Genomic DNA, 12,515 nt, shown 5'->3' on the forward strand with positions numbered 1-12,515 from the left:
CCTCTTTCAATTTTTTATATTGATTTTCTAAGACTTTTTTAGTTTCATCATCATAATTTTCTACAATTGCATCTCTTATTACTTGCACCGGTACAAAACCAGGTATCACTTCATACATAATATCTTTTATTTGCTTTTATCCCGCATCAAACCATTTTTTGTACATAATTGTTTGATCTCCCCTTTTAATTTTATTATTCAAAAACAGTGGTTGTCTTAAAATCTCTTCCTTGCTAAATGACATACAAACAACATGCTTTCTAAAATCACCCCATGCTTTTACAACTTCTTTATAAAACTCTGGAATTCCGTTCATCATGTTTTCTTTTAGTTTCATCCATAGAACATCTTCTCCCATTTTTCCACATTTATTTAAAAAATAATTCATTACTTCCTTCCAAGCATATTTGCCATCTTTCCAATATTTATTAACCATTTTAATTCTTATACTTTTCATTCTTATGAAAGGATCTAAAAGTCCTAGCCCTCCTTCCTCCACCTTTCCAATTAAAGTGTCATAAGCAATTTTTGGTGTTTTTCCTTCCCATAAAAAGTTTAAAACAATAGATTTAATTTTTTTATAAACCCACATAGGCAAACTCACAGAACCCAGTACATACCACATTTTTGATAGAAACAAAGAATTAATAACTAAAACTTTCCCCTTTAAAAACAAATTCCTTAATTTCCAGAAATTCTCTTTTGCATTCCTTTAAAAACCTCCTCCCATACCGCATCCCTTATTTCATTTTCATTTTCTCCAACCCTTATACCTAAAATTTTCATATTCTTCTTCTCTTCTTTACATTGTATTTTATTCGATACATCATTCGTTGATCCAACTCTCATGTATGTTGTTTTTTCTGTATTAACCTTTGCCCCTGTTCCTTTACAATATCGTTGTAAAACTTCCATTGCTTTCTCTATACTTTTAATATCGTTTACAAACAATGTTGTGTCATCTGCATATTGAAATACTTTATGTTCTGATTCAGTTCCTTTTATCCATATTCCTTTTATGTTCTTTTCCTGTTCTATTGCCAATCCTAAAGCTTCGGATACTATTGTGTATAATAATGCTGATATAGGGCACCCTTGTCTGATCGATCTTGTTATTTTAAAGTCTTCAGTTAAAAACCCATTTACTTTTACACAACTAGTTATATCTGTGTATAGACATTTTATCCAATTTAAAAAATTCTCCCCAAACCCAAATCTCTCCATTACATCTATCAGATATTTGTGTTCAACTCTATCGAAAGCTTTTTCCAAATCCACACTTATTATATATCCTGTTTCTTTTTCCTCCTTCATGTACCATATTATATCTCTTATATTGTTAATGACATCAGTTATATCTCTTTTTAGAACAGCATATGTTTGATTTGTTGTTATAATATTTGGTACTACTATTTTCAATCGATTTGCTAAAAGTTTAGCTAATATTTTGTAATCTGTATTCAACATACTTAGTGGTCTATAATTTTTAAATCTCTTATCCCCTTTTCTCTTGTAAATTATTTTCACCATACCTTTCTTCATACTGTTAGTTAAATTCCCTTTCTTGAAAATATCTATATATAATTCATTTAAAATTGGAGATAAAACAGCCTTAAAAACTTTATAAAATTCAGCTGGTAAACCATCTATTCCTGGACTTTTACCATTTTTCAATTGATCAATTGCTGTTCCTATATCTAATTCCGTAATCCCATTCTCACACATTTCCTTGTCTTCCTCATTAACTTTAACTTTTATTTTTCTTAATAAAAATTCCTCATCTTCTAAAACTACCTAATTTTCAGTAAATAAATCTTTATAGAATCTTTTAATTTCTCCTAAAATTCCTGCTTTATCTTCTACAGCTTTCCCATCTTGTGTTTTAATACTTGTTATTATATCCGCTCTCTGTCTTGTTTTTTCTAATTCATAAAAATATTTTGTACTCCTTTCTCCTTCTACAATATCTTTAGCCCTGCTTCTGATTATTGCTCCTTTGCACTTTTCCTCTTCTATTTTCCTCAATTCTTCCTGTAATTCTATTATCTTGTCAATATCATTTTCATTTACTTTCCTCATTTCATCATCCCACTCTTTTTTGATCTTCTTTTCTTTCATTCTTTTTGCTTTCTGTATTTTTTTGGAATATTCCATTGAGAATTTTTTTATTCTATTCTTTAAAATATCCCACCAAAACCTTTTTCCATTTCATACATTTCATCATTAACACTATTAATTATTATACTTTCTATTTCCATTCTGTACATTTCCATTTTTAGCAGTTCTGTATTTAATATCCACACCCCAGGTCCTTTATCAGTCTCATTAAAATTCATCATTATCCATAAAAAATCATGATCACTCTCACTATAATTTTTATATGAAGCCTTTGTAACATAATGTGCTTCTGCTTTCCTGCATAAAAATAAGTCTATTCTACTTTGCTTTAAAACTTTATCAACAATTTGTCTTCTTGAATACTCACTTTTCATACCATTCCTCTCTCTCCACACATCCACCATATCCTTTTTCTCCATTATATTATGAAGTTCGTTCCTCCCTCTATCTCTTCTAAATTCCATTGAATCATCTATATCAATTCTCTGTATTACAGTATTAAAATCACCCAACACAATAATATTTTCTTGATTTTCTATTAACTCATTCATATTCTTATAAAAGTCAAATTTCTCTCTTTCCTCATTAGGTGCATGTATGTTACACACTTTCATTTCTTTTCCATTACACAAAAATTTTACAATTATTATTCTTCCATTTGTGTCTTTATAATCTACATCAACTTTTCAAATACCCCTTTTTATTAAAATAGCTACTCCTCTTTTCCTTCCTATATCACAATTACTATATATTTCTCCATTCCACAATTTTGTAATTTCATCGCTTATTTTATCTTCCCACCTCGTTTCTTGTAGACATAACACATCACTCTTTTTGGTCAGACACATTAATCTTTCAAACTTTTGACTTTTGGATAATCCTCTAGCATTCAGCGAAACAATACATATAGAGCTCATTACGGAAAAGATTGGATAAACCAATAACCACCACTCAATCCGTTTCATTGTCTTTCAAGAAAGCATATCTTGCTTCACCCATTCCCACTTTCTTCCTCTCCAGTCTTTCCTTTAGCTCTTCTCTTCTTATTTTCTGCTTTTTAAGAACCTGTTGAATGTCTATGCCACCTTTTGTTCTTCCTTTTACACCTCTATTCAGTCTTTCTTTGTTCTCCATTCCATAAATCCTCCCCCCATTTTCCGCTTCTCTTACCTCAGTCAGTGTCTTCATTCCCTTATCCTCAGCCTTTTCCTTTTCTTGACCTTCTTCATTTTCCAGTCCAACGGTGTCCACATCTTCCTGTTCCTTAGAAAAGTCTTTATTAACCAGGTTTCCATCCTCTTTATCTTCTTCTTCTCCCATCTCCATTCCATGTTCTCCGTCCTCGTTCCTTTCCTCATTCTCTACTATATCAGTGTGCTCCTCTTCCTCATCATCCTGTTTATTTTCCTCTCCATGAGTCTCGTCGTCCATCTCACATCTGCATCTTATCATTGCCTTGTCGCAGCCTTGGCACCGCGGGACTTTGCAGTCTCGCGCATAATGCCCCTGCTCAAGACAGTCTCTACATGTGAATTGAGGACAGTCCTTTTTCTCATGCTCCACACTTGCACAAATCCTGCATGTCTTTACTTGATTGTCATGAATCACTCTGAAGTACTGCACTCCTTCTTCGGTCATGAAACTTGTATTATATGGTAAAGACGTCACTTCTTGTGGAAACTTTACCTTCAAAAAACGCGTTCCGTCCGCCACTGTTGTCCCCGGATGATATCTCCTTCTTAGCGGCAAAATGGGAGTTACTCCCCAATTAAACAGCTTTTGGATAATCTCTTCATCCTCTATATAGCTGGGCAAACTCAAGAAAGATACCATTCTTTCTGTTGCACACAGTTTCCTTATATCACATTCTTGTGCGTTAATCGTTATTCCATTCAACAGCGAATCACAGCCCATCTCACTTTCCATTGTCATTTCAAAATCATTGTTATTCTTTCTTCTTAGTCCGATCAGTTTTCCAAATCCAACTTTCTCTTCAACTGCTTTAATTATCATTATTATTGTTGTATTGTCTGTATCTTTTACAGTCATTGTTACTGTTGCTTCTTTCTTGTATTCCCTCTGATACCTTGTTTGTTTGCTTAACTTCTTTATCATTTGTTGTCGTTGAGATAAATCATTTCTTTTTTCTCCAACTTCTTTCTCAGTTCCAGTACCTTCAGTTGTTTGTAGATCTCTTTTCTTTTCTTGTCCATTTGTTTTTCCGTCTTGTTTTCTCCTTGAAACCACCTTCGCCCATATCTCATTTCTGCTTTCTCCATTCCCTTCATTTGTATTCCTTTCCGTTGTGTCTGCAACATATCCTGGTTCTCCGTTCACCATCTCATGTCCTTTTGTCAATCCGTGTCCTTTGTCCGTTAAATCCGTCATTTTGTAACAGTTACACTGTTTGGGGTTAAAAAAGAAAAAAGTAAAAAAACAAAAAAACCTAATAAAAGCTAAAAAACTAAACAAAAACAAAAAATCAAAAACAAAACTGAATTTAAAAATGGAAGAGCCTATCAATTCCTACTACTGCCAACTTACTTCCTGTTTCTCACTAGCTCCCTCTAGCACCCAGGGTGGTATGGCCGTAAGCAAAGATTGCAGCAAAGATTGCAGCAAAAGGCGGGCCCTTTAAAGATCAGCCAGACTAAAGGCCATTCTATAAGATAAGTAGTGAAGAAAACCGAAAAGCTTACAGCACATGGTATTCCCAGGCTGTCTCCCATCCAAGTACTAACCAGGCCCAACCCTGCTTAGCTTCCGAGATCAGACGAGATCGGGCGCACCCAGGGTGGTATGGCCGTAAGCATAGATTGCAGCAAAAAGCGGGCTCTTTAAAGATCAGCCAGACTAAAGGCCATTCTATAAGATAAGTAGTGAAGAAAACCCAGAAGCTTACAGCACCTGGTATTCCCAGGCAGTCTCCCATCCAAGTACTAACCAGGCCCAACCCTGCTTAGCTTCCGAGATCAGACGAGATCGGGCGCACCTTTTTTTTTTTTTTTTTTTTTTTTTTTTTTTTTTTTTTTTTTTTTTTGAGATCGGGCGCACCTTTTTTTTTTTTTTTTTTTTCTATTGTTATTGCACAATCATCTTTACATCACATCATATATCACATAATTCATACATATTTCAACGATCTCCTGCACTCCCCGGCAGCTTCCACATTAAATCTTCTAAAACACAACAAACGTTTGGAGTAAAAACAAGATAAAAAGCATCCAACATATTTTCACATTTAAAATACATATAAATATTTTCCATGTAAACTTCTGTTTTCCTTTTAAGCACAGTCCAAACATCCAACACAATTTTTTCTTTTTTAGCCACATTTCTTCTCTCCCATATTGCACTTTTCATTAACATTACCCACAGATTTATGAACTTTTTGTTTCGGCATTTCTTTTCCCAACCAAACATCACCACTCTGTTCCATTCCATTACTTTTTCATCCCACTCCACAGTTAAGTCTTTAATCACACATTTACATTTCCTTAAAAAACTCTCCAATTCTTTACAATATAAAAACATATGTGAAATCCCTTCCTCCTTTTCTTGACACACTTTACACATAGCATTTTGTTCTAGACCAATTTTGTTTAAAATGAAATCGGTAAAAACAACTTTATGTCTTATAAAATACTCCAAACATTCTAATTTTGTTTCCACACATCTTCCCCTCAAATTTCTCCATATGCACTCTTCTTTCAAGTCTTTGAATTTTTCCACCCAGTACTTATTTACAATCGGCTCTTTAAAAACACCATCTCTAAACACACAATAAATTTTTTTAACAGTACATTCTTTAAAATCACACAAATTTTCCCCCAGTTTTACATAAATGTTTCTCTCTTTTGGCTCTTCTTCCATGCACTCTATTCTTTTAATCCACTCTTTTGGTATTGCATTCTTGATGGCTTCGTATTTGTTTGTTATTTCTTGTTTACTGTATTCTTCTTTTGCCATTTCCATTGCATCTACGATATATTGTGTCGGTAAAAACCCCTCTTTAAACTCATACAAAACATCTCTCACTCTCGTTATCCCCACTTCCATCCATTTTTTAAAAAACATTTCTTTCCCTTGTTTCAAAATTTTGTTATTTAGGAACAGAGGTTGATTTAAAATGTTTTCTCTTCCGTGCGGATCACACTCGATTTTCATTAAAAATTTTCCCCAGGCACTAAAAATTTCTCTATAAAAACCCGGTAATCCTTCTGTCATCCAAATTTTTGTTTTCATCCATAGAATTCCATCCCCCATATTAAAATCCCCACACTTGTTTAAAAAGAATTCCATTGTTTTTTTCCACTCAGTTTTGTTGTCTTGTTGCAGGTATTTCTTAACAATTTTCACTCTCAAAGCATTTTTTCGCTGTTCCACATCCATTAGCCCTAAGCCCCCCTTCTCCACCGCCCCTAAAATCGTGTTATGTGCAATCCTAGCTGGTTTCCCCTCCCATAAAAAGTCAATAAAACATTTCTTCAACCTCTGTTCTGCCCATAACGGTATTTCAGAGACATATAAAACATACCAAAGTTTGGAAACCATTAAAACATTCAATATTAAAACCTTCCCCTTCAAATTTAAGTTTCTCAGTTTCCAAAAATTTAACCTTCTCTCTATATCTGTTATTAGATTCTCCCACATTTCATCTCTCACTTTCCTCTCATTCCTCCCCATTAAGACCCCTAGAATCTTCATTTCTTCTACTTCCTTAAAATTAAAACAATCCATTAAAACCATAGCTTTCCCAAATCTCATATATACCGTTTTATCTTCATTTATTTTACTTCCAGACCCACTGCAATAATCCTTTACAACCTTCATAACTTCTGTAACACTCTTCTTGTCCTTGACAACTATCGTTGTATCATCAGCATATTGAAAAACTTTCCCCTCAGCTTTATTTCCCTCAATTTCTATCCCTCTTATTCCTTCGTTTTGTTTTATAGCCAGTCCCAAAGGTTCCGAAACAAGCGAATATAATAACGCTGACAGCGGACATCCCTGTCTTATTGACCGTGTTATTTTAAAACAATCCGTTAAAAAACCGTTACATTTAATCTTAGTTAGTGCACCCTTATATAAAATCTCAATCCATTTGATAAAATTCTCCCCAAAACCAAAACTCCTTAAAACCTCAAATAAATACCCGTGCTCAACCCTATCAAAAGCTTTCTCAAAATCCAAACTAATTATATATCCTTCTTCATTTTTTTCTTTCATGTACCATATAGTGTCCCGTATACCCATCGTTATATCGGCTATATCTCTCCCTCTTACCCCATATGCTTGATTTGTTGTAATTATACTTGGCATTACTTCCTTTAGCCTGTTTGATAAAACCTTCGCTAAAATCTTAAGATCCGTATTCAACATCGTGATTGGTCTATAGTTTTTTAAATCTACTTTTTCTCCTTTCCTTTTATATATCAGTTTCATTAATCCCATCCTTGTTCTTTCATTAATTTCTTCCTTTTCAAAGATTTCTTTAAAAACCTCATTTAAAATCTTTGTTAAAAAATCTTTAAAGCAAACATAAAATTCAGTTCCCAAACCATCTATGCCTGGACTTTTCCTTTTATTCAATTGATTTATTGCTCTTTCAATCTCTTCTTCTCTAATTTCTTGGTCACATTCTTTTTTATCTTCCTCACTTACTTTTGCTTTTATCTGATCCAACAGTTTCTTTTTTTCTTTCTTTTCCACACTCCTTGCACTAAACAGATCCTCATAAAAATTCTTTATTTCTTTTAAAATCTTTTCATTCCCTTCTACAATTTCCCCAGTTTGCCCTCTTATTTCTTTTATCATTTCAGCTTTCCCTCTCTTTTTTTCCAGATCAAAAAAGAACTTTGTACATTTTTCTCCCTCCACCACATATTTTGCTTTGCTTCTTAACCTCGCCCCCTCATATTCTTTTTCTTCTATTTCCTTGAGTTTTCCCTCCATTTCCTTTATCTTTTGTATGTCTTTATTTTCTTTATTCATTTCCACTTCCAAACTATCCTTTATTTCTCTTTCTTTGAATCTTTTGCATTTCCGCAAAATACTGCAATACTTGATAGAGAATTTTTTTATTAAAAACTTTACATTCTCCCACCATATTCTCTTATCCTCTTTATACATTTCATTTTCCTTTTCCTTTTCCACAATCTCTTTAACCTTCGAAACATAATCATCATTCTTTAAAATTTCTGTATTTAAAATCCATACTCCTGGTCCCCTTTGCATATTACTCCAATCTATTTTAAAATGTAAAAATTTATGATCACTAAGACTGGTTTCTTCATATCTTATTTTTTCAATAAAATTCCCCACATTTCTTGTACACAACACATAATCAATTCTTGTTTTGCATATAAAATGTCCCACTATTTGCCTTCTTGAAAACTCCTTTTTTCCTCCATTACTTTCTCTCCACACATCTATTAAATTATTTTCACTCATCAGATCCTTTAATTCTTTTCTCCCTGCATCTGATTTAAAAACCATTCCTTCCGCCATATCTTGCTTGCTGAAAACAGTGTTAAAATCCCCCATCATTATTATTTCTTTATATTTCTTCATAATATTCCTTAAAACATTAAAAAATTCTTTCTTTTCTTTCTCCTCTATTGGTGCATGTACATTTACTAAAATCAGTTCACGTCCTTCACAATTTACTTCTATCACCATACATTTCCCCATCTTATCTTTATACACTACTTTGTACACATTAAACACATCTTTCCTCATTAAAAAAGCCACTCCTCTTCCAAGCCTTCCATCCCCATTGTTATATATAATATCCCCTTCCCATTTCTTTTTATACTCCATCATCACACTCTCTTTCCAGTTTGTTTCTTGCAAAGCGATAACATCTTCTCCTTTACATTTTTCTATCACTCGTTCAAATTTCCTCATGTCCATCAATCCCCTTGCATTAAAAGTAACACAACTTAAAACCATTAAAAGAAAAAAAATCAGATATCCAAAAAACATTATTCTCCATCTTCTCCTCCAGCCCTCTTAACACTTCATATCTATTTACACTTTTGACTCGGCCCTTTGTCATTATCTTTTTTCTTGCATTTTCCACATTTGGTTTTACCTTTATAGTTCTCCTTCTTATTTGTCCTCTCTCCCCTCTGTCATTTCCTGTATTGTCCATCCTTGCGTCTTCTTCATTGTCCGTTTCTTTGGTTTGATCTTCCATTCCAAGTCCCTCTCTCTCAGCGTCATCAGCAAAACTTTTAAAACTTTCCAGAATTTCCATTTCCGTCCATTGAGTGTCCTGTTCTGTTGTCTGTTCCTTTTCCTTTTCCTTATCGTTCTTTTTTCCTCCTTCTCCTTCTTCCCCATTCTCTGATTCCTCTTCTGTTTCATTTTGTTGCAGTTTCTCTGTTTCCTGCTCCTCTTCGTAGATTTTTTCCTTGTTGTCTCTTTCATGCACTTGCCCGTCCACCTGGTCTTCTCCACCTCCTTCCCTCTCTTCCATCCAACAGTCACATCTAATTAAAAACTCATGACAGTCCGGACACTTGACAGTACTGCAGTCCCGTGCAAAGTGTCCCTTTTCCCCACACTTAAAACACTTAAAATCTGGGCAATCTTTCAGCAGATGTTCAGGGCTCATGCACAACCGACAGGTTTTCACCTGGCAGCTGTGCATCACCCTGCAATACTGCAGCCCTTCTGCTGACTCCATCTTTGTGCTGTACGGGAGGGACACCACCTCTCTGGGGAACCTCACTTTCACATACCTCGTGCCATCTTCAATGTCAGTGCCCGTGTAAAGCCTCCTTTTAATTTTTGAAATGGGTAAAACACCCCAACCCTCCAATTTCTCTAAAATTTGTTCATCTTCCAGGTAGACGGGCAAATGCATGAAAGAAACAACATAATCTCTGTTTTGCAATTTTTTAACCTCGCAGTTAGTTCCCTTAATTGTCAGTCCATCCTTCAGTTCCTCACACGTTTCCTCCTTCTCCAATGTTATTTCGTATTCCTTTCCTTGTCTTGGTCTCACGGCCAAAACTTTCCCTCCTCCAATCCTCTCTGATACTGCTTTAATTACATCCTCTGCTTTTACTCCATTAACTTTATCCACATCCACAATCACAGTTGCCTCCCTTAAGTACTTCCTTTCGCCCAGACTTTTCAGTATTTCTCCATCCTTTCTGTTTCCAGCTCGTTGTCGATAATCCAGTCCATTGTTGTTGTCCTTTCGTGTCTCTCCAGCCATATCCGAGTCCTTAACCATAGGTCCGTCCATATTGGAAAAAAAACACGCAAAAAACCCAACAAAAATCCTAAGAAAAAAACAAAAAACAAAAATAAAACCACCTTCCAGACAGCATTAAGCTGCTGTTAGGTGGTTTAAAACCGAAAAACAAAAACAAAACAAAACAAAAAGAACCGAAATAGTTCAAAAAGAAAAAGCAAAATTCCAAAGCAAAAAAAACAAACAGAGATGTGGGAGAGCCTTCCTCTCCCTACTTCTGCCAGCTCACTTCCTGTAGCTCTCTAGCGCACCCAGGGTGGTATGGCCGTAAGCAAAGATTGCAGCAAAAAGCGGGCTCTTTAACCCTCTGGGGTCTGAGGTCATTTTGGGGCCCTTGAGATGTTTTGACATGCCCTGATATTTGTGCTTATTTCAGCTACTTAAAACATACTATTGACCAACATGTAATTTTTTTTGTATTCAGCACAAACTGTGCTACAATAATATGTGACCAAGATGGATGTACATGTTTGCATTTTTTAGAAAAAAAATATTATGCGTGGTTAGTAAGTTTTGGGGAAAAAAATGTAGCTGAAATAAGGCCATAAAACCCACACTAAATAGTCCTGAACAAGACTTTTGAGTAATCAGTCTTGTAGGCTAGAATATTTACTTCAAAATTATGTGAAAATCATTCTGCTTACTCATTCACAGAAAACAATATATTGATTTAAAATTTTCAAGACATGTTTTGTGATCGAGGGTCTATATGCGAGGGAGTGGCAATGGCCATGAATATTAAGTGAGTCTCACCTGAGAGACAAAGGGCCCTCCCCTAATGGCCCATCAGTGTGAGAATGTGAGGAGATTGAAAAAAGGTTTTTTTTTAAATTATTTGTATTTTATTTACAACACAGTATAATCAAAACATACATAATGAAGGTCAAAGACACATTATTGTGCACACTGATCTAACCACAGAGATGTGAACAGACTTTGAGTCATTCCTGCAGCAGATTCTGTTCAACAAGTGAAACAAGTAAATCATACCTGATATTTACGTGTGTTATTTAAGTGTTTCTACTTCTTTCCATGAATTCAAGAAGAAGAAAAAAACAATCAGTAGAAAAGGAGCTTGTTTTAACATAGAATATCAATGCAGTTGAACATCTGATGTTGGTGCAGCGCTCTCAGAGGAAAACAGTTTGAAGAGACATCAGGATACATCTGGTGCTGGTATCTGATTCAATAAAATACAAAAAAAAAAAACATTTGTGAGCATGTTAATATCAGGAACATCTGTATATATATCATAAATATCATATATATCACTATCATAAAAAAGAGAAAGAAATCTTATATCTGAGGAATTGCTCCTCTGAGTTCGATTGCTTCAGTCTGTTGTGCTGCTGAGAGGTTTGTGTTTGTAGCTCCGTGTACCTTCGCTTTTTATTGAATCTCTACTTTACTTTCAATCCCTTTTGTCTAAAGTGATAATATATAACTTAATTCCCACCATATTTCTGGTGTTATCTTTCAAACTAATCTAACTAATTTGATCGTTCTCCTTTAAAAACCGCGAGTGCAGCTTGTTAGCCCGTTAGCTTGTCACTCGCGGTTCCATTTGCATTCTATTCGCGCCTATTATTATTTTATTTTTCCTCGCTCCGTTTTCACGAGCTCATCAAACAACAGTGGTAAGTGGTAAGTTGTTGGTATCATTCATCAATCACGGTGAGTAATGGCTTCTTCTCCTGCTATTGTTGTTTGCACTGTTTGCCACATGTATAGTTTATCTGTCTCTGTCAGCAGCGAGGATTCACATGTGATAAATGCAGGGAAATAGTTAGGCTGACAGAGAAGGTTTTAGAACTAGAGACACGCATCCAAACTTTAGTTGAGGATAGTAAGAATGTGAGGGCTGTAGATACTGCTTTGGATGCGACTAGCTCAAGGAGTTCTGTACATTGTTCGGTTTCGGTTGAGCCCGTGCAGCAGGGCAACTGGGTGACAGTGAGGCGGCATAGTCGCGGGTCAAAACACCACTCTTCCGTTCGATCAGAACATCAAACAGGTTCTCCCCACTCGGTGACGCACCCACCGAGAAACCTGATGAAAGTGCTCTAGTTATTGGCGATTCTATTGTTATGCGGAACGTGAAAATAGAGACACCAGCCACCATAGT

At 35.1% G+C, this 12,515-nt stretch overlaps 1 non-coding gene across 1 annotated transcript; it reads right to left on the reverse strand.

Annotated features, from left to right (window-relative positions):
* Nucleotides 1–4,810: 4,810 nt before the first annotated feature.
* Nucleotides 4,811–4,929, reverse strand: LOC131539837 (5S ribosomal RNA). Its single transcript, XR_009271077.1, has one exon. It is a non-coding gene; the product is annotated as a 5S ribosomal RNA (ribosomal RNA).
* Between the last annotated feature and the right edge of the window lie 7,586 nt (nt 4,930–12,515).

This window comes from Onychostoma macrolepis, chromosome 04 (genome assembly GCF_012432095.1).
Source record: "Onychostoma macrolepis isolate SWU-2019 chromosome 04, ASM1243209v1, whole genome shotgun sequence".
Lineage (NCBI taxonomy): Eukaryota > Metazoa > Chordata > Actinopteri > Cypriniformes > Cyprinidae > Onychostoma > Onychostoma macrolepis.